Source organism: Condylostylus longicornis, unplaced genomic scaffold, assembly GCF_029603195.1.
Source record: "Condylostylus longicornis isolate FDR11 unplaced genomic scaffold, ASM2960319v2 ptg000044l, whole genome shotgun sequence".
NCBI classification, from domain to species: Eukaryota; Metazoa; Arthropoda; class Insecta; order Diptera; family Dolichopodidae; genus Condylostylus; species Condylostylus longicornis.
The window spans coordinates 11,316,793-11,341,285 of NW_026578013.1; the positions used below are offsets into that span (position 1 = coordinate 11,316,793).

At 22.2% G+C, this 24,493-nt stretch overlaps 1 protein-coding gene across 6 annotated transcripts in view; it reads left to right on the top strand.

Annotated features, from left to right (window-relative positions):
* Window positions 1-10,486: 10,486 nt before the first annotated feature.
* The window catches only part of LOC129610185 (sodium-dependent nutrient amino acid transporter 1), a 99,961-nt gene continuing 85,954 nt past the window's right edge, over window positions 10,487-24,493 (top strand). For 2 of the 6 annotated variants that reach the window (XM_055522616.1, XM_055522613.1), the window contains exons 1-2: window positions 10,499-10,678; window positions 18,274-18,629. The gene's annotated coding sequence lies outside the window, so the exon portion shown is untranslated. Of the gene's footprint in view, window positions 10,679-17,429; window positions 17,592-18,273; window positions 18,630-24,493 lie in introns of those variants that run through there. The other 4 variants (XM_055522614.1, XM_055522615.1, XM_055522619.1 and 1 more) reach the window with 4 other exon arrangements.

Genomic DNA, 24,493 nt, shown 5'->3' on the forward strand with positions numbered 1-24,493 from the left:
AAATTAAAATTTTAATAAAATAAAATTATACATATGAGTAAAAAAAAAGTATCAGAAGCAATAATTACATTTTAAATTTTCTTGTAGAGAAATTATTGTATATTAAAAGAACAATCTAACAGTGTAATTACAATGGTGAAGGCATACATGAATCAGTGAATTTTACTCTAAAAGGAAAAGTTTCAAAATTTGATGGCATTTCAAATCAACATGAATATATTATTTATTTTTACCAATGGATTAGAAGTTTTTGAACTTATATTATGAAGGTGCTATCGGGAACGATTACAAAAAGGACAAAAAGGAGAAGCATTCATAACAATAATTATATTCGGATTCATAGAAACTAATTAACTCTTAATTTCATATGAAGTTTAAAAACAAAATTCTTTTAAGTTACAGTATTAATTAACAAAATTCTTTAAGTTATTTTTATATTGTTTTTTAAGGCATACAATACAGTTTTGTTTTTTACATTAAATACAAATTAATTGCAGTACACAATAATCATAATCATTTACATTATTGCATACAATAATAGCAGACCAATTCAAGAGGAAAGTTTTAATAAAAACAAAGTAATTTTTAATCTGATATTAAGAACTTTTATTTAATTTCACAATGTTTAAAGTATTCAACTAAGATAAACACAATACTATTTTATTGAATTTAGTTTGTATTAAAATTGTTTTTTTGTGATTACTATCTTATTTTTAAATTTTGAACTTGACATAAATATTAACGCAAAAAATATTTATCCGAAAAAGAGAATATAATTTTAAATGTTTAATAATTTTGTAAAAAAAAAATGCATGTAATATATGAATTCATAGCTGTAGTATATAATAAATTAATTTATGAATTCATATATATATATAATATTTTCAACATTTTCCTGGATTTTCAAGAAAATTTTAGTCTTGTATAAAATATTGCTTCTCATATCTTTTTAGTTTTTAAATTAAAATCGGATTATTTGTGATATTAAATTAAATTAATTTTTAGATTATATGTATGTATATGAATAGAATTATCTATATATACCAAAAGTGAATTTAAGAATATTATATTTTAAATTCATAAAAGAAAAAAATTCTGAATTTAATTGCATACCTTAAAAATAGTTAGTTCTTTAAATATTATTTCATTCATATTTTATAATATTTAAATGTATTTTGAATTTCGATTAACTTCTTAATAAAATAACATCAAAAATTTTTAATATAAAAATAGAAAAACAAAAAATCTTTTATAAAAAAAAAAAAATAGAGTCTGAATTTATTATTATTACATCATTAAAAAGAAACATTAAAAAAAAAAACATTAAAATCTCATTGAATAACACGAATTTATTAGTTAATTTGTTAATTAAAATATTTTAAATTTTTAAAACTATTTTTTAATTTTAAGCTACTTAATATTATATAAAAAAAACTGTATTCATTTATAAATCTTAATTATATGCTTAAAATAATATACTGTACGTTTAATTATTAATTTTTTTTAACCAAAATCAAAAAAATGTAAGAAATTTATTTCTTTCAACTTTAACAAAATTTCATTAAAAATTGATCAGATATTAAAGAGATCAAGATTGTTCTTTATACATTCTAAAAATTTCTAATAAATATTATAATTAATTTTGGCTTAAGTCTGTAGTTGAAAAATTTATAAAATAAAAAAATATTTTTTCTTAAATCAAATTACGAGTAATGCTATGAAATATTAAAAAAAATATATTTTTGATTTATTTTGCAAATTTTTTATTTTATTTTTAATAATTAACTTTTAAACTATTAAATAATTTATTATGGAAAAATTAATTTAGTTTATTCTTGTTTGAATTTTAACCAAACAAAGTTATTAATAGAATTAATTTTTAACAACAATTTTTCGTGGAATAAAAATTTACACTAAGCAATCAAATTCTAATTACTAAACTATTAAAAAAACAGTTTTAGTGAAAATAAAAATAAATAAAAAATGTTACTATAAGAAAAGAAAAACATGAACACATAAAACAATAAAAGACGAGACTTTTTTTTAAGAAATTGTAAACACAGAAATGGATTAGAATGATGAAAATAATATTAAAAATAGATAAGATGAAGAAACCATAACCATTAGAACACTACAATAATTGAAAAATTAAATTAAAATTACATATTTAGATTCATAAATTGTTAAAGAACGAGTAAATGAATGAAGCAATTAAATTTTTTGTTCAAACAAAATCAAAGAAAACAAAAACATTCACATTTTGCATAAATTATTTCGGTGATTTTTAACTAAAAATAACCATAATTTTTTTTTTAACTAAACAAAAAACTCTGAAACCATAAACATATTATAGTATTTTCTAAGATATTTTCGATTTTGATTAAATCATTTTATTTAGGATATTATAAATAATCTGTTAAATATTTACTTACTACTCAATTATTTGTTCTTAATTAGCTTATCATTCTTAAAATTAAACTGATAGTATATTTTATAGTAAAGAAAGGAAGTTTTTAAAGAACAAAGAGGAATTATTAAAGTAAAATTGATTTAAATTATTCTTATTCGCAATAAATCGCAATAAATTAAATTTTATAAAAATTTTTAAAAATATTTCTTGTAAGCGGATGCCACTAAATTATTCACTACACATTTTCGATTTGAAAATTATGGTAATTCAAAATGAGTTTCTAGTGACTTTGTATTTCTTGGCGAATAATTATCAGAACAGTACAAAACTACAGTTTTTGTAAAAGTTTTAAGAAAATGAACAATTTAAAAGAGTTAATTGCCACTTATTCTCAAACTATTTGAAAAATAAATTATTTAACGCGTAAATTATTTATTATTAAATAACATTGCTTCCAAACCTGTCGCATTCAATCAAATAAATTAGCTCTTCACATTTTATTTCAGAATATTTATTTTATTCAAATTATTATTTAATAATATAAATTTTATGCATTTTTAACGCAATCTGTTTTTTCTCATTCCTTCTATTATTTATTTTATTCTATAGCCTATATTTGATCAAAATCGGAAAAATTTTAAAATATAAATATTATTATATATCAAATTGATTCACTTACCCACTCGGAATTCTATAAAATAAATAAATTTTAAATAAAACAAAAAAAAAAATGACAAAATCAAATTAAAACAAATGGAAATAAATTTTAGAAAAACAAGAAAACAAAAATATCCCCCAAAAAAATTTATTTTTTCTACAAAAAGACTAGATAGAAAAGAACCATAAGAATTAATAATTAAATAATAAAATGTAAACACAAAATAAAAAAAAATAATAAAAAGAAACTTAAGGAATATTGAAAGACTTTTTTTTGTATTTTGAACAGGAAGAAAACAATATAAAAAATCGGAAACGAAATAGCCATTAAAAACACTAAAAAATAAAAACAAAATAAGTATAAAATTTGTAACTAAAAATAAAAAATATTAAGAAATAAATAAACAAAACAAAAACCATAGATAAATTGTAGAAAATGAAGAAAAAAAACGTAAAAGAAAAACAAATCATGCTCTATTTTTGCACAAATATGAATTAAAAAATAAAATAAAATGAAAACAAATCAAGGATACGAAATTCAAAAATCAGGATTCAAAAATAAAATTTACATTATAGTTAAAGAAAAAACTTAGTAAACATGTATGTATAAAAATATTATAAAAACAATTATGAAAAACTTTTATCAATATCAATAACAGAAATTGGTGATTTTCTTTTATTTTTTTTATTTTTTTTTTAAATAAAACAAATAAGTGATTAATGAATGAGTAATTAAAACAAGGCATATAATAAAATTTTTACAAAAAAAAATAAAAACATAAAAAAAGCATTCAAACATGTTCGATATTTGAAAAAATTGAAAATTTTAAATCTAAAGAATCCATGTACTTAACACACACTTTATACACTTTCGAGAAATTTACTACTATTTATATACAACAAATACTTCCAAGGAAGGTAATTTAACTAAGCAGTGAAATTACAGTTTAATAATACAGGTTTGATTTACTATTCAAACACGTTTAATTCATAATTCTTTTCCCTCCCCTTGAAAATCTAAAACTTAAATTTAAAAATTACAAATTTCTCTTTTAATTTCAATAAAATTCTTAGTAATTTAAAAAAAAATATATTCTTTAAAATCTGAAAATACTCCGTTTTAAATACTATAATCAAATTTATTAGTTTACCAACGACCCTATAGTATTAAATTTCTCATTATTCTACTTACCTCTATCTATAATTTTCAGTTTTTAAAATTAAGAAATTAAAATTTAAAAAATTAAAAAAAAAATCATACAAAAACCAAACAAAAAAAAAAAATCAATTTTCCAAAATCAAAAAATTCTTCTTGCTTAAAAAAAGAAACTATTATTCATTAATTATATACAAAAATATATAAATATATAAACATATAATTAAATTATTTATATATCATTGTTATAATATTGTAATTAAAGTCATAATTAATTACAATATAAAAAAAATATAATAATTTTGAATAAAATATGAACAAAAGCCATTATAATTATTATTAACATATGCATATATACATATATATTTGAAACAAATATTAAAAAAAAACAAAAATATTTAATATATATGGAAAAATTATAATGATAAAATGAAAAACAAAATTAATTATTCATGCTTTTTGAAAAACAAACAAAAACAAAATAACAACAAATTCTTCAAATTTTAATGAAAATTAAAAAAAAAAACAAAAAAAAAAATAAATAAATTAATGAAATCTATTATTAAATTTATTGAAGAGCAACAAAAACAAAATTAATAACAAATTGACTATTCTTAAAAATATAAATAAAAATTATAAAAAATTTAAAAAAAATACAAAAAAAAGAATAATAAAAAAAGTTAAATAAATAAAATCCTTAAATAAGAATTATAAAAAAAAACAAACTCTTTTTCTTATTTCTAAATTTTAATTTTCAAGAATAAATTATAACTGGAATTTTCTTAAATTAGTTCCAGTTGTGTTGAACGTTAATTTTAATACGGCAATTTGCATTTCGTTGAAGCAATGCCCTGTTGCTTCTAGGGCTAAACGGAAAACTTAAAGAAAATTAAAAAAATAAAGTTTGGAAGCTCAAAGCAAAATGCTCGATTATGTTTTTCGAAATTTGCCAAATTATTTCCATAAATTTTTGTTAACTTACATTCAAAAACTAACAGAGAAATTTTATATTTTGTAAGAAAGGTGACAGTTGACTTTTTGGTCCTCACCATACAAATAATTTAAAAATTGTAAACATTTTGTATGCTATGAAATAAAACGGCAACCCTGTCACTTTGAATCTCACGAAATAGAATAAAACCAATACGTGCATTCGAAAGAGATAGTTTTGAAACCTACTGCTATATTACTTTTAAGTCAAAATAATAGAAAAGTGGGTGTTTCTTGTCAACGAACACGAAACTTAAATGATATTTTGTACCAAAAACGATGTAGTCATTTTATTACGCTATATGTTTACAAAATCACTATTTATTTCTCTTGAATCTCAGTTGCTGAGTTGTGAAAATTATCTCTAGATGTATACATATATAATTTGGAAACCTTTAGAAATACTAAAGTTCTTAAAATGTAATTCTTGTTAGATCTACATTTTAAAAAAACCATTGTTAATCATCAGACGAATTTCAAAACTAGCTGAGCTTTATATTTTTCTTCATATTTTTGAAAAACATACTGAATTCCATTCTTCAACGAACGTATTGAATTCATTCTAGAATTTTTGTGAAAAATTTAGATTTTATTTGTCAAAAGAAATTTTTGTTATTGAAAAATTGGCGAATATGTAAGTTAAAAATTAAGCAGTTAATAATTTATAAAACATATGTAAGTCATAACATAATCATTTTGGAAAATTTTCCAATTTTATAATTCATCAGTGTCTAACATGTTGTCCTTCTGTGAACATAAAGAATTTAAAACTCACACTAAAACGTAGTGTTAACTATGTAAAGAAATATTTCAAAAATTTATTCCTTAAGTTTTAATTTCATCAAATTTAACTTTAATGTTACTAAAAGCTTTAAATTAATTTTGAATCAATGAACTTAATTAAAATAACTAATTTTAATTACTTTATTTAAAATAATTTGTTTTCATTAATTAACTTCAGTATGACTTTATCATTAATAATTAACATCGGATGATTTGATTTTATACATGTAATCAAACCTATATAACTGTTACAATGTAATCAAATCAATGTACGATTACTTTATTAAACAATTTACTCATTTAATTTTTTTACCACAATTTCTCTTCATTTTATAAAGCAAACCGGCTTATCGGCTTATTCAAAGCACATTTTGCGTCGGCTTCGGCTTATTTTAAATGCTTATAGTATTATACTTATATATGTATGTATTATGTTTCAATATTCAAAAATATTCCATTCCACGTGCAAAAATGAGAGATTTTGCACGTGGTTTTGTAATTTTTATCACTTATGTAATCTTTTAATCATAATCATTGGGATTTGTTTGGTAATGGTTATGATTCGTTAAATTATTGTAATTAATAAAAGTTATAGACATTCGTTACCAATACTCTTTATAAAGCAAGTGGTTCATTAATTTTAAATTAAATTAATAACAGAAATTCCTTACACCCATTAACAAACACTTGTACTACCTATTAATATCTACTTCATTTTTATAAATGAAAGGGTCTTTTCTATTATTTCTCTTTGTTCTCTTAATGTCCACGGCTGATGACTAGAAAGCTATCTTAATTGCCACTCGTTTAGTTGGAAAATATGAAAAAATAAATGGGCCAAAACTCAAGAACAAAAACAATTAATCTGTTATGGAAAAGAGAAAGCCTGTTATTACAACTTAACAGAAAATTATTTTAACAGTATGAGAACATTATTTTAACATTTTTAGGCAAAATCTTCTGATTGATTGCGTCTCGTTAAAGTAGTCGTTAAAATGAGGATTTATATTGTGGCTGTGAATAGTGTGATTAGAATGAAAAATAAAAAAAAAATTGTTATCTAAGGTCAAAAAAGAAATTTTTATGAAGTCAAACAAAGTGATATTCTTCGAAAACTTACTTTCATAAATTCACACGGAGTACAAAAAAAAAAGTGTGTTTGTGTGTAATAAATCACACAAAGTACATAAATACACTTTGAACGATTTCCTTTTGGTTTTATATGCAACTATATACAGGTATTCTACCTAGACCTAATAAGAATTTTTGATGCATGTCAAAATGCCATCGTTACATTTGGTTGAATTTTCATGCATTTTAATTTTTAGGGTAACAAAATCAAAAATAAAAAAAAAAGAACTTGTTGCAAATGTTATTTTTATTGTTTTCAGGTAACAAAAATTAATAAAATTTTATGTATTTTGTGTTTGTACGTAAATATGTTTAGATATTTCCGAAACATATGAATATGTTTGTACATTACCTACTATCAAACCCTCTTATTTTCTATTATATAATGATAGGATTATAATTATTTTGTTTCAAAATTGTGGTTGACTGTGGTAACGTAATTATATACAAGGTTATAATTTTAAAATATTTTGTAAGGAATAGAAAAAAAATTCTTGCTTAAGAATATGAAAAATTTAATAAAAGCAAATATGGCAGTAAATTTCTTAATAGTATTATGCTTGGATGAAGATATTATGATTATATTTTATGCTGCTTTTTTTAGAAAATTAATTGATAACATGCCGATTTTAAATACGAAGTACATTTTATTATAAAATAATGTATATTTTAAAGAAGTTCTTTGTAATCGAAAACTAAATAATTTCCGTTAGGTTTTCCTATGAACTTTTTTAACAAAAAATATGTATACCTTAGCTTATAGTTATTATCACCAAATGAACTTTGGCAGGTGTAGCTTTTGTTTTAGGCAACACTATAGCTGATTTATTTGCAAGTAGTCAATGTATAGAAAGAAACTGAAATATTGCTTATAACTTCAGAACAAAGGGAGATCCATTGATCGAACCTTAAGATTAATTGAATAAATATTGCACTGACAGACTAGCAAAATTTTCACAAATTGCTGAGAATTTGAATTTAAAATAAAATTAAAAACTCCCAAATTGGTAATGAACAAATTTTGCTTACAATTTATTTTCGTAATTGTTCGTTTATTATTTGATGAGTTTTGTAAATAATATTTAATAATTAAAGGTAAAAATTTGATTTTTTCGAACTATGATTTATTAATCAAATAACATAATTAAAAATTTTACTAAATTTGTATACAAGCGCATGAGAATTGTTTTTCTAATGGAAGTAATTAAAGAATTTTATTTTGACTTTTAAACATTAAAAAGTTGTAAAAAACCCTGAGTGAATAAGCATGTATGTGCAATTAATGCCAAAAGCGTCGAAGTGGATTCTTCCATATGTTTTATTTCAAAAACCATAGTAGGCTTGAAACTCTGCTCAATTTCATTCTTACTCGAGATTCGTTCTTGAAACCCCTTGGGCACCAACTCTCAATAAAATGTTGAACAAAAGTTGTAAAACTCGGCGAGACCTTCTCAGCAACATGAATACATACATAATAATGCTAATTTTAAAATGGAATATTTTGTTACTATCAGAAATTTTAAGTTTTCCCAAAACTATTTTTTAAAATCTTGAATTTTAATTAGTTATTTAGATACATAAACACAACGTTTTTTATGCTCATATGTGCTTGCGTCGGTATAAATATTATAATATGTTGGAATTGTTGTACAGCAATTTACTCATTATTTTTATATCATATTCCATTAAAATTATTGTGAGTACAACGGAATTCATACAAGTGTTGTTATCACCTGTTAATAACAATCTGTTTATATGTGTGTATCCATACTTTTATATTCAAAATGTATGTGTATGTACATAAATAAATTGTCAAACAAACAAAATTCACCTGTATATTATTTGCCGGGCCTTATCAAATGTATGAGAAAAACCTTTTTTTTTTTCATAAATTTCTGCGAGAATAAATTTAATTAATAATTTAAGGTGAGTAAAACTGCGGAAATAAAAAATAAGAGTTAAAAATAAAGATAAAAGAAAAAAAACCAAACGAAAGAGAATTCACTTTTTTGTGTTCGCTTTTGGTCACTGATTTTGTTTTCGTTTTTATTAATTTTGTATTGTTGTAATTTGTAACCAGCACTAAATTCAAGCCGTAAACAAGTCGAAGAAATAACTTGAATCTGCTCAAGTCCTATGCAAAAAAAACGAGCTGACTTAAAAGACTTTAATTATTATTCGAATTTATGAAGTCGGCTCATTGGAATACATTGAAAACTAGTCTTACAATATTGACTTGCCGTTTTAAATGTTGAAAATTGAATAGTTGAAAATTGTAGAGATGCGCAGTCAATGAAATATTAATAATGGCTAGTAATAAGTTTTAAAGCATAATAACAACAAAGAAATACAAAATATAAAAATAAAATTTGCATTAGAACTTATAATAGAGTTTCTGTTATTCGTCCATAATTTAAAATTATTTTTCGAATAACTTTATATTCATAATATTCTGTAAAATTAAGTAGAAAACCGAAATGTTCTTAAAGCTTAATTCTCTTTGAAGTTTGATGTTTTAAATTTAAACTATGCCAAGATGTACCAAAATATTAATATTATTAAAATATTGTTTAATCGTTGTAAAATATTTGTCTTGCAAAAAGAATTAGTATACAATAAAATAAAAAAAACAGAACGAAATAAAAAAAAATCATCATTCTAGTTGAAACACACACTCATTTTAATTAGATTCTTAATATTTTTACCTTTTTTACTTCCAATTGGTAACAATTACAATTTAAATAGAGTAGTATTTGTGTGCAACATTTCGAATAATAATGTCACTATACGATAGTAAAATAACTCAATATTATTGTTATTAGAAAATTTTACTATAAATAAAATTACTGCATTTCACATGAAAATGGCAATAATGGCACAAAAAAAAATTTTCTCTTATTGTGAGTACAAAAATATCAACAATACGTTGGGGAGAGAATTTATACAACCGGCTTAATACGAACGAAGTAAATGAACATGAAAATAACATGGTTTATAATTTAAATTAACTCTCACATTTTCAATTTTGAATACTAATATTTGAACTGTGTGTTTTTGGATATGTTTATGTATATATGTATATTAAATTATATTATTATTTCATATCGTTCTCAAAACCCGACCCATTGAACAACTCAAATACAAAATAACTCAGCCGGCTTTAATAACGGTTGAATAAAGTCGTTATTTTCTTTAAAAAATCGTAATAACTAAAATAAATAAGAAGAAAAACGAAATTTTTTCTTTCTTTTTCTTCTCTCTTTTATTTTGTTTTTACTTTTTATTTTTTTAAAATATTTTTAAGTCGTTTGCTTGTCGGTAATTTCATCGTTCGGTTCTGGTTCAGTGGTATTTTATTTGTTCAACGGTAAAGGAGTCTGGTCTTGAACGTGAAATTTTGTGTTTTTCATACATTATTGTATTACAAAAACAAAAATAACTAGTGTGGTTCTGTTGTATTTGAAAAGGAGTAATAAAAGATTGTTATTATTTTGTTTGTTTGAATTTTTCATTCTTTTTTTGTTGTGATCGTGAGAATTAATTAAAAAAAAGTGCGGTGAATTTTTATACTGAAGAAATAATAGCTGCCAAACTTTAGAATTCAAAATAAAATAAAATTATTTAGTTAATACTATTTTAAAATTAATAACAGAAAAAAAAAATTAAAAATTATTTCAATTTTAAAAGTGTTGCTTTTTAAGTTAAAAATTCAAAGGTGAAAAATTCTATTGCAAACGTAGAGTGCTCGTAAAATTTATTATTGTTAAATTGTTAGTTATGACCAGTTTTATACAAGCAGATTTTCAATAATTTTGGATTATTTTCTTCCTTCCTATTTAACCAACTGCAGAAAGTTTTCTATTTTTATTATTTTAAAAAATTTAGAAATTGGAAAGCAAGAACCACCCAATTTAAGAATTCTAATGTAAGTAGGTATTTGCAAATTGTAGCTAACTATGAACTCGCAAGTCTAGATCAAATTGTAAATGAAAGCAACATATAATTCTGTTCGAATAAGAAACTATTGGGATTGGTACTTATTTACTGATTTTAAAGTGAAAACCTCAGTTAAAAAAAATCTTAATTAAATTTATTTTATTGCATGGCACTATTCCAAATATGGTTTTGATCCTGATTTAAGTAGATTTTGATTTTCGTTTTCTTTAATATAAAAATTGATATTTGAGCTACATATGTACATGCTACATGTGGCTGATAATACGTAATGAAAATTTGAGCCAAAACATTCCTTATTACGAAGGACAGCAATGAACAATTTTTTGCTAAAATATTATGCTAATTTGATTTTAAAATCAAAATACGATAAAAGCAACGTAGATTATATTGGAAACCGAATACTTACCGATGATTTTGTACGTATATATGTGTATGCACTCGAACTTTTATACAAAAATATAAGAACAAAAGAATGTTTTATTTTATTCCTGTTTTTGTTTTCATGAAATCCCATTTTATTTCTTAGTTCTTTTCTTGTGAATTCTGTAAAAAGAATCCAACGTTATACAAAAGTAGGAGAATACTTCTATATATTTTAATACATTGTATAGGTGGGTAGGTACTTACCATAAATTTATAAAAGAAAAATTTTTTTTAAAAGAAAAGAATATTTAAAGAAAACTTAAAAGAGAAAAAAACGAATTTAGCCCACCAGTTCCTCATGGATTTTTAGTTTTAACCATTTAATTTTGTATTAAGGTAATTTCAATTTTTTCTTCATTATTTTTCTTTTACAAAAGTTTACAATGTTTGGAATTTATGATCTAAGGAATTTATGCAAAAATCATCTAAACTTGAATGTTATCAAATTTTTTTTAGAAATTTTAAATTTTAGTTATAGATGATCACTATACGTAATGGCAACTGAACTTCTATATTATATTAAATATTAAAATTCAAATCAACACTACAGGCCTATAATATAAGCCTACAACATAACAAAATTTTAATAATCGAAATCTGACTACAAGTACAAGTCTACTTATTTGGAATTGTTTTGCTAATATTTTAATAAAACTTATCACGTACATGTTAATTAAATGAATTAATGTTGAGATTTGTACATAAGATGCATTGATTTGCTTAAAAAAATGATTCATTCAATAATTGATTTAGCACTTTATTGTATAATTGCATAGTTCATGGCTAAACTAAACCATTGTATGCAATTTAAAATACATACATATAACAATATGGTAATAAGTATTGTGAATCTGTTTAATTTGCAACATTTACATAATTAAAATTTTACACTTTGAGAAGCAAATTTAAAGTTTAAGAATAAATATGTATATAATACACACATACATATGTATCTATGTATATGAAATTAATTGGAATGCAAATCGAAAATAGTTGTATTTTTTTTGCAAATTCTGTTCTTATTAAAAATTAAATATTTCTTGTGTGTATTTCCATTCAAAAATTAAATTTGTATGTTACCCCTTTAGCTTTATATGTAAAAGTAGTACAACAAAAACTTTTGAAAATTTTAATAATAATATTAAAAATAATTAAAAATTAAAAAATATAAAATTAATAATTTTAAAAATATAAGCAAGCAGCACACAATTGTTTAAAATTAAAGTGCAAATTGACATAGATAGGAAACACCAAATTAAAATGACATAATGGAGAGTTTTTAAAGCAAATATTCTAATAATTTTAGTAGGTACCTTCATTTTTAAAATATTTAGGGCTCATGACGGACATACTAAAGGTCCATGAAACATTTAAAAAATTCAAACTAATTAAATTGTAAATTACAAACTATTTCTATTTAAGTGCCCTTTCAACTGTGACTCAGCCCGATTTATGGATGCAAATATATAAAAATCCTTATGCTATAAGAGTATTTGAATGAACCATTCAATTTTTTTTAACGTAACTACACAAGAACGTATAAAATTATCGGCTTTAAAAAATGCAATTAATTTTTTTTTATTTACTAAATTCAATTGGTTTTCGAATTAAATCCTACTGCGAATTCATAATAAACTAATAAATTACCACAGATAAAATTTTTATTCCAGAATAAATTTTACAAAAAATTAAAATTAATTAAATTTAACATAGTAAACAAAATATAGTAAGGTAAGTGTCCCTATTACTGACATATTTCGCAACAAATTCAACTTTGGCGTGAGATATTTTATATGTGGGACACAATAAATGATCGTATTTCCGATTTTTTGAATAATTTGGATAATTGGGAATAATGTTTTTTATAAAATTATTTAATCAAAATATTTTTTAATTCATAATTTTTCGATTAAAGACGAAGAGAAAAAATGTTCCTAATATTGACATAACCGCAAATGTTTGTGTCTATTACTGACAGTTTGTGTTCCTAATACTGACAATGTAATTTTATATGCTGTAATCCATATTCTATATATGAATAATGTTTTAAAATGGTTAAAATGATAATATTCAATAAAAATGGAATAATAATTTGGATTTCTACGGATATTTCATTTTATTTAAAAAAAAATTAAAAATTTATCATATTATAATTCAAACAAAAATAAAAAACATATTTTTTATTGAATTAAAGGTAAAAATATGTGAAATTCAGCTGATTTGAATTTATTATTACTGTAGAATGTACTTTTGCTAGTAGTCTTAATATGCAACAATGAATAAATAAAAATTTTTAAAAGATATTTATGAAAATCTAATTCGAAATTACATAATGTTTTATAAAGTATTATAAGTAATATTTGCTAGAAATGTATTCTTATAAATAATACCTAAAATATGATGTACCATATCACACGAAATTATAAGAAATCAGATCAATATATTCTAAAGCTGCTAATAAGCCTATTCTAAAGCTGCTTTTTGCTTTAACAAAAAAGACTATTTATGTATTAAGTACGTAACGAAAGCAACCCATTCTCAATTTTTAGAACAACATTTTGGGTTATTAAAAAGGACTACTTTTCTTATTTAAAGAGAACCATTTCCGTTGTGATATTTGTTATGACGTTAACGTTTACAGTAATTTTAAAGCATTTTTTTAGAAACCGAATTGTACTGTTTTATTGACAGTATTGTATACAATATTGATACACAATTTATTAGACGAATATCACTATTAAAAAGGTAAAAAGGTCGTAGTCAGATATAGGTTTTCACAAATGTAATCGATTTTCATTTGACTGAAATAGTTTAAACAATTTTAAAGTATAAAGAATTTATTTTAATTAATTAAAATGAATATCAAAAATAAAACTTTATACTGACATAATTTTGTACATAATATTGACCCTCTTTAGATCGTATTACTGACACCAGTTTTTAAAGGTAAAATACTCCGAACCTGTAGTAAATTCTTAGTGTCAGAATTCGGACATTAGAAAGAAAATTCAAATTCGATTTTAATTAAATAAATACGAAAACAAAAATTTAAATATTTTAAAAATGACGTAATTTATAAAAATACGGATTTTTGACGTATTACTGACACATATGTCAGTAATAGAAGCATGGTCGAATTTTAGATGTTTCTAATACTGACAGAAATTATTTGTTAAAATTCTTATTTATTTAATGTTTTTACTCCGAATTACTTATAAAATAAGATAAAAAATAATCAAAATATTTAATTTAATATAAATACATATATTTTTAACCGTCAAATAAGTCAAAAAACAATAAAAACAAAATCGGAAAAATTAAGCAAAAAGTATAAGAAATTCTCCAATGCAACCCACTTTTGCTATGTCTATGGAAACAAAACTGATTCATGTTCAATATTTTGGAGTTATTTCAAAACTAATTAAAAGGAAGTATTGCGATAATTTGAATTAATCTAGAAATAAAAAAATATATATATGTTGTATAGAGAAAATCTCTTAATAATTATAAAAAACCTCATGTATGTCAGTATTACCGCCACTGTCAGTATTAGCTACACTTACCTTAATTAAGTATATTTATAAATTATTTAAATTAATTTTATGTAATTTTATTTTATATTCTATTATATTTTATTTCCAATATATTTAACAAAAAAAAAAGTAATTTCAAAGAATTTCGAAATATAACTATAAAAATTTTAATTGTTAATTTTAATTTAAAAAAAAATAATAATAATAAATAATTAAATTCTATGAGAATTTCGTGCATTCAAAATAAAAATTTATAAATTTCTATATGAGCGAATAGTGTGTTGTACTTTGTCCTATATTTAATTTATAATTGTTTGTATGTACGTCTGTTCACATTTTTTTTAAACAATATTATTCACCTGTTGATTTTTTATCAGTTGTACACTAAAGAGTAAAAAATGAATGCATTTAATTAAATTTTTATTTAATTTAAAAGAAAAATATTTTTTATCTTTAATTTTCATATACATAGAAATATAGGTAATTAAAGTAGATATGTGCTATTTTGGTATGTGTATGTGTAGATCTATAGGTATAGACGGTACACAAAGGTTTCCATTTCATTAAACAACTTTAAAAAAAAATTCTGTGTTTTTAACAATGTAAACATTTATTTTTAATTTCAAAACATCCAGATATCATTGAAAAGATGAAAATAATTTCTATAATTTTTTTTTTATATTAATTGTGTTTTTAAGTCTGTTTAAACTGGGTATACGTAGTTAAAAAGAATTTATTTTTAATATATTCGATATAAAGCACGTACTCATATTTTCTACTAATCAGAACATTCGACACAATATAGCATAAAATTGTAAAAAATAAGGAAAATTCAATTCTATAGTTGCCACGCTGTATTGGGTAAAATATTGCAGTAATTTTGTATTGGATGTTAAAAAATTTTTCAAATTTTTCTAGAGAATTTTAAAATTTTTATATTTTTGATTTAATTTATTGGGAACAAAAACAATTCAAAAATGCAATCAATTCAATTTCGGAAAAAATTTTGTTTGACATGAGTCTGACTATTGGGTTGACTATTTATTGAAATGCTAATAATTTAGTCTGAACCAAAATTGTATAGAATTATAGGATTAAATTGTATAGAATAAAATATTAATTCGATCTAATTTATTTTTCATAATATGCAATAAGAATTTTATGTCTCATAGTTTTAAAATTTTATTTAATAATTTTTTAAAAATATTATGTGCTTATTTAATGTAAATCCAAATAATCGTATAAAACACTTCATTTTCTAAAATATTATTCAGTGTTTAAATGTCAAAAATGGTTATCATACATGATTCATTACATTTTATTTTCTTTCAAACACAATCCACGGATCAAACATTTTAATACAAAACATAATGTATGACCACTGTTTGATGTATAAATGGTTGCTTATATTTTGTTATTATCGCACAGCTATTCCAATATTAAAAAATTAAAAATTTTTATTTAGCTCTCATTTATCATCAACAAACTCAAAACTTTGTTTTGAGTAGAACAGTTTATGCCTTCTAAGAGAATTTTTTAACTTTCATTCCAAGCAGTACTCAATATTTTTATTTTTAGCATTTCTTGTGATAATTTTGAATTTAATAAAGATTTTGATAAATATTTTGTATAATAAAATTACAAAAATAATAAATTAAATAATAAAATTACAAGTACAGAGTGTATTGAACCATTAACATTTTTCGCCATTCTTAAATTTGAAATTATAAAATATATACCAAATTTGTGTATGCGTCCTAAGTTCCTATTACCTAAAGTAATGATTTCCTTTATTATAAACTTGATTTCTATTTTAAAATGAAATTAAATGCTTTCTTTTATAATTTTTTATTCTTTCTATTGTTCAGTTTACTTTAAACTATTCACCCTCGTGCGTTCTTCTATCAGATCTGATAGAGAGTACAAGTACTCGTATTGGGTGTATATTATATAAATATGTATATATAAATTTAATCGGAGAAGGCAGTTTAAAAGTTTTGCTTAAGCAAAATCTTAATTCTGACTTCACAACACAACACAACAGTTTAAAGAGTAAAATAAGAGAAAGGGCAAGCAAAGAATAAGAAATTTTTAAATATTTCTTTATTATTTTAGCCTTTTCTTTTTATATTACCTTCTTTGCAATTTTATTTGAAAATCGTGTTCGAGCTCCACCACAATAAATCGTTTACGTTCTTTATTGTATTAGAACATTTTAAATAAAAGTATTAAGATTTAATATTGTGATTTAGGAAGAAGACAAAAAAAAATAAATTTTATTGTTTCTTATTTTAAATGGCAGATTTGAACATTTGATTTTTATTTTTTACTAATCATTAAAAAATTTATGTGCCGTGCCAATATGACATTTAATACACAAATACAAATACTTGCATAACAGTTCTGGTTTTTGCATTATTCAAGCGAACAATATGTGTTTTTACAATTTAGATCTCATATTTTTTAGGTTATTTTAATTTCATCCTATACAAAAGTCAACAACAATTCTAAAGTGTGATCTTAAGTCGCAATATACAACGTAAAGGTTATGGTAATATTTTTTTTAAAGTTTTATTCTTTTCACCTTTTTGATGTTAATTAAAAAACTAAACAATTGAAATAATTTTTAATTATGTAATTTTAATTATACAAATATTTTTAATTTAAAGTAAATAATATTACAAAAAAAAACAAAACAAAAATTAATTAAGTAAAAAAAAATATTTAAATTTAAAATGTTTGTGTAGTTCTTCTTTAGATAAAAATAGTGTGCTAAATTTTGTCTCTGTCAATATTAAAATATTATTGTTTAGGTGTATGTTGCATGCTATGCTCAGATATTTTAATATATTGACATGTAGGCGAATTCAATTTTATAAAATTCTCAATAGATGTTTCTTAAAATGAATGTGTGATGATAAGCTCGTGTAAAAATTATATTTAATTAGAATTTAAATAAAAAATCTTATACTTAAAGTTCTTTAAATATTTTTTTTAAATTAATTTTAATTTTTAGAATTTTTTTATTTTATTACCTACTTTTTTCCATTTTAAAATTAATTTCATATTAATTGAGTAAGTGTTATGTGTGCTACTTCACCACAGTAAATGGTTGTGTGAAAGTGTTTGAACGTGATTATTTTGAGTAATTTTTAATTATTTTTGTTAAATTTTACTTAATATTTTAATTTTTTAAATAATTAGCTATTCATTTTTTTTTTTCAATTTTTAAGGCATTGAAAATTACATAATTGCTATAATAAAAAATTTTCGACTTAGTTCTAACTATTTTGTGTTCGTGTTAAATTTGAAATAATTTTACAAATGAAATTTGTAAATAAGATGGCATAGAAAAAATATTATGAAGAAGATGTAAATAATAGTGGAAAAGAAAATTTATATAAAATTAAATTGTTACATTTTTCCGGCTAATGAAAAATTAATATCAATTTTATTAATAAATAAATAAGTAAATAAAATAAGACTGTTTAAAATTAATAAGAAAAAATTAAATTGAAAAAAATAACAATAAAAACAGAAGGAGAAGATCTAGTTTTGGATATTTTCGAGAGAGATTATAACAATAACTGTAAGTACACAAATACATAATTAAATTATTTGTTTTCATGAATTTATGTACCTACTTATTTGCTCACATACATACATTCATACTATAAACTTATATTAGAATTGCTTTTATGATTTTTAAGATTTCGATACAAATGTATTTTTGACAACTAAATAGTAAATAAAATTAACATTTTAATTTTTATGACAAAAATTGTTAGGTTTTACAATCATGCATTTTTGTAACACTCTATTCTGTCTATTAAAAATTTAAAAGATTAAGTCCTACATCTACTGTTCCACAATTTAAATAGTTCTACTTTTTTTTCTAACATGCATAGAATTCGAAGCTTATCGTAAATAGTTACTTAGGCTTCTTTAAATAATTACAAATTCAACTGCATAAATTTGCAAAGCTTCTGTTAATGAATTATTAACTTTAATGTGATAATTAGTATTTTATTATGAGTCGTATAAGTCATTTAAAAAGTTGTTTATTTTTATTTAAGTTTAATTTTTTAGAAAAGGCAATTTGGCTCATAAATATTAATATGTTGATTGTTCAGTTTTTATAAGTATACGCAAAGATTGTATCGATCTTCACGATCTTTTTCTAAAAGAAAAGCAATTATGTAAAAGCTGACTATTTAAAATTTTTTGCTAGTTTATTTCTACTTAATCGCGAATCTGGTAACACTTTAAATGTGAATTCTTAAGTCTCATTCTACATTCATTCTTTATTGTCAAACTTTTAAATTGGCCTCAAAGCAAAAATTTTTCGACCAGCGATGCAAGGTAGATGAATTTGAATAACAGAAGAAATTTCGTCATTTTTACATAAATAATAGTGCATGTAGTTGTAGTTTTATATAAATCACCTTAAATTTAAATACGAGTACACTATAAATTTACTTTATGAATGTGTACGTAAGCAATTATTTTTATTACATGCGTGTGATATGTGTATATATATGCATTCACTCTGCTAAATATTATTAATATTTTTAATGAATAAATGGCTTCGAAAACTTTGAAAATTGACTTTTTGGATTGCTCTATTTTACAAAACAAGAGCCTCAATTCCCCGTTAAACTTTGATAAGTACACTAAAATTTTATAAAAGCTGCAATAAAAGCAATTTCAAAAATTGAAAATTTGATTTTAATAGATCTTTCAATTTGGTTCAAGCTAATCTAACGTCAGCAAAATTATTCAAAAACCATATGAAACTGATCAAAATCTGAGTTTATAGAATTTCCTTTAAGTGGCACCTTCTCTATTTTGTTAATTATTTTTACAAATTTAAGAAAATTCTTATCGTAAATTAAAAACTATATTATCATTTTACTTACAAAAATATAATACAGGGCATTTTTTAAGGCATCAAAAATGGGTAAAATTTTTGTTTGGAACTACTTGTCAAAACTCAACGGTTTCCGAGATACTGTGATTCAGAAAGGTTATACAACAACATATGCCGTTGGTTAAAGAATCAAAAATTGGTAAAACTTTTGTTCGGAGTGGGTGCCAAGTCTCAAGGGTTTCCGGAACGGATTTTACGAAATTTCTACTTGTCCAAGTTTTTTTGCTTATAATTTCCGTTCTAAAAAAGATTTGGATTCAAACAAACAGTTTTTGAAGGACAATTAAGGGGCTTAAAATTAAGTTTTTTAAACACAAACATTAAACTTTTAGTTAAATATTTTTTTAGTTATAAATTTTTTAGTTAATAATTTTTTCCAATGAATTTAGCCCTTTTAGAATAGCACCTTTTATAAATGTTTAATTCCACTTAAATATTAGACGTGAATTAGCTTCCGCAACCTAAATTACAAATTTAAGCAAAAAGTATAAATGCAACAAGTACCTATAATGAAATTTTTTTGAAATTGGATGTTACTAATAGCTATTGAAAGAAACATTTGAAAAATTGTAATTCAAAAAGTTTTTCAATAATGTAAAAACCTAAAAATTTTCTTAAGATTCTTAAAGAGTTTCTTTGAAAATGCACAAAAAAGAAATTTCTTTTCTATTTTCAATAAAAATGGAAAAAAAACTTCATTTTCTTTGTATGTTTTGTAAATTTAAATTTATAATTACTTTTTGGCGTCTTCGATAACCTTTAAAAATGATTAATTACATTTTGTTACAAAAAATTTAACTTTCAAACAAAATTAATAAATTTGAAGCCGAAAAATAAATAAATATTGTGTTTCTTGAACAATAATTCGGGAGTATACAACATAATCATTAATAAAAGTTTATGTATGTGCGGTCTATGAAATTTTAATGGCGTTTACATTAAAGCTAAAGTTAATAACTTTGACTTTAAATCAATTCATATTGTGTAGATAGAGTGAATTGACTGTATAACTTGGCATAAATTTTCACTTTCATGCATAATGTTTGTTGATCAATTATTATTGCGGCAACACAAAATTTTATTGTACTAAAATCATAAATTTTTACTTTAATTAAATTTTTTATTTAATTTAAATTCAACAAAATTATTTATAAAAATTTAAAAAAATCTCAATTGATCAGAATTACTAGATCTTTGGTAATAATTTCAACGTATTCAGTTTGTTTATTATAAGTAATTATAATATTATATTATATTATAATTATTATAAGAACTTACTATTTTTGCTTCCTATCAAATAAGGGTGCTAAATATATTAGCATATATCTTTTTATTGCTATTGAAGACTCGAAGAAACTCATATTTTCAAAATTCAATAGGAGCAAGTCAATATTTTTGTATCATGTTGCGTTTTTAATTACGTCATATTACAGCTGTTTTGTTTCTACATTCATCTGCATAATATTATTAAAAAAATACAGAACAATCTGATAATTTAAGTAAAATATTCAGAAAAAAAAATTTTTTATTTAAATTTTTCTTATTGACAACAAAATTATCAATCGCACGCAAGTTTCCTTTGCAAACTGCATTTGAATATTTCCAATAAAAATAATTTATTCTAATAAAATCAAATTGAATAAGAAAAAACCTGTTAGGCTTGCGTATTTACTAATTAATATAATTAATAATAAATTATGGCAAATAATTTCTTTTACCATTTCATTTGGCGGTTTATAGATTTTTGGAATCCCCTTAATTTTGTTTTAATTTGTTTTAACATGTATAATTAGTAAAATTAAATTAATTTTAAGTTACTAGTCAAAAAAGCCATGTTACATGACGGTTTTTTTTTTGTTTTATAAAACCGGTCCTGCCATAAACTCAATTAAATTATTCAAATATTCATACTCATGTTTAATTGTAAATTATTAATCATAACTTGTCGTGTTCTAAGCAAAAATGAATTAAATTAAAAAGTTAATTAACAATACATGCATTTTTCACTTTTAATTAATAAAAAATTTTAATTTAACATCTTACTATTCAATGCGAACTTAAAATCATTATATATACTTAAGTATATTTATGTATTTAAAATCTAATTTCTTGTTATCAAGTACAAAATGAATTAATTGACATCAGAAATTTGCTGCCAGGTGGATTTTATGAAAAAAATTGTTGAATTTTAAGTATGTGAGACTAATGAAAAAATTCGAACAAAATTGAAATTTCTATACTTACTTAAAATGCTACTTCTCCCAATAAAATAAGAAGTCCGAATGTTATATTTTATTTATAAACATCATTCCATTACAAATCCGAAAAAAAATAAAATTTTTGATTGAATAATTTTTTGAAATTTGGAATCTTTCTCTCTCAACTTGCACCGTAAATCCAGTAAATTTTTTATAAATTCATGGTCTACTTCCAGACACAGTTTTAAGTCTTAACTTTAAACATAATTTACTCGAAACATATTCTTTCGATATTTAAACAATTTTTTCCTTTAAACTATCCAGTTAGTTCTTACCTATTTGAAAAATTTTTTAATTATTCTGTCAACGAAAAATAAAAAATGCTAAAAAGGAATTGCTGTACTGCTGAAAAAATCACCTAACTCATCAACAATTATTTATGTAATTTTAAATAAAATAATAATAAAGTAATACTTAGTTACTCAATCCCCAAAGTTATTTAAATGCAAAATATAAAAAGATGTAAACAATGCACCATTTATGCTCATACATAAAAAATAATGTATGACAAATTTTATATAAACATATTGAAATTCTCTTAGAAAAATTTTATTTAAGAGTACTTTTGAACTATAGCAGTACAAATATGTTAATATATTGCTGACATTTTGAACATAAAAAATCAATCAAATACGGAAAACATTAAGAGAAATTAAAAATAATTTGAATTTGTTGGAAAAATATTTAATTTTTCTTTAATTACTAGATCTACGCAATCACATAATATGTGCTACATAACTTGTTAATTCCTATTATTAACAGTATAAGAGTAAAATTACAAAAAAAATTTAAGTTCAGCGTTATCTATGCAGTATAACCACTACCATACTACCGAGCTCGTTAAGTATAATTTATCAAAAAATTGCTATACCAGTGAAAAAAAATATAAAATAACTTAACGTAACGAAAACCTTTTAAAATTTTGTAAAGTAAAAGCCTTACACTTAAATTACATAATATGATCATTAAAAACCACTTCCATGTAATAAATTACCATCAACATTTTATGCTATACACAAACACACACCTTGAAAAACTTACATAGTTGCATACGTCATTTATATGCACTTGTGTCCATTAAGTTTCTAGGATTAGAAAATAGTTATAAGAAAAAATTCTATGCTTTAGCTAGAAATCATTTCTACTCATTAAATTTTCTAACTTCAAAACTAGTAATTTTTGCGACTGCTTTGGAATTTCAGTAGTTCTCTCTTTTATATACCTATACTTGTATATGTATGTAGTTACACATACGAAATTTTAATGAACCTGCAAATTATAGAATTAATAATAATTATGATTGCAATATTTTTAAAATTTTAATGGAAACTGTTGTAAGTAAGAAAGTAAATTTTTTTTTTGAAGTGAAGGAGAAAAAGATAATCGAAAAAGTACTCGAATATAGCAAATTAAAGAAAATTAGCAATCGGTACATTAATAAAAGCGGAAAAATCGTAATTTGTTATAAGCAGAGATTTTTAACTAAGTACAATGTGGGAAGTTGGAATTTTCATACAAGAAATAATTTTAAATAAGAAGTTGAAAAAAGGTACTTAAAGGCATCCGATTCTGCTCGGTTACAATACATTTTTAAATATTTTAAAGTTTTGCTAAAATTATGGGGCGCTACCCATGTAAGAGCGTAAAACATATTTGACTACTTATTTCCTTAAAATTGTTGTCTCGAAACAGTGAATATTTTTTAAATTCTGCAAACGTAATAACGGCTTACTTCTTCTACTTGTAACATCATCACATATATACGTTAGAACGCATAAATGTTAAGTGTCTGTCGATCAAGTCAATAAAAGCATTAAGCAACCTTTTTCTCACCCCATCAGTCAAAAACAAAGCAAAAATTAACGGCAAGTCAACATATAAACACTCATGTAACTTAGCTAATTTTTATATGTTCAATCAATTCCTCAAATTTGCAGTAATTATGGCGCAGTAATTATGGCGCAGTAATTATTTGATTTTATTTAAAATATTGACATTTAAAATTTGAAATTTGAAATTTGAAATTTGACATTTAATATTTGTCAATTAACATTTGACAGTTGAAAATTGACATTTTACATTTGACTCTTGACATTTTATATTTGATACTAATACTTGAAAGTTCAGACTTTATACTTGACACTTTATACTTAAAACATGACAATTAAAACGTTCATTTTCTAATTTTAATTTTTTTCAATTCGTGTTTTGTAAAGGGAAATAAATAAGCATAATTTTTAGAATAAATTTAAGATCTTCAGATTT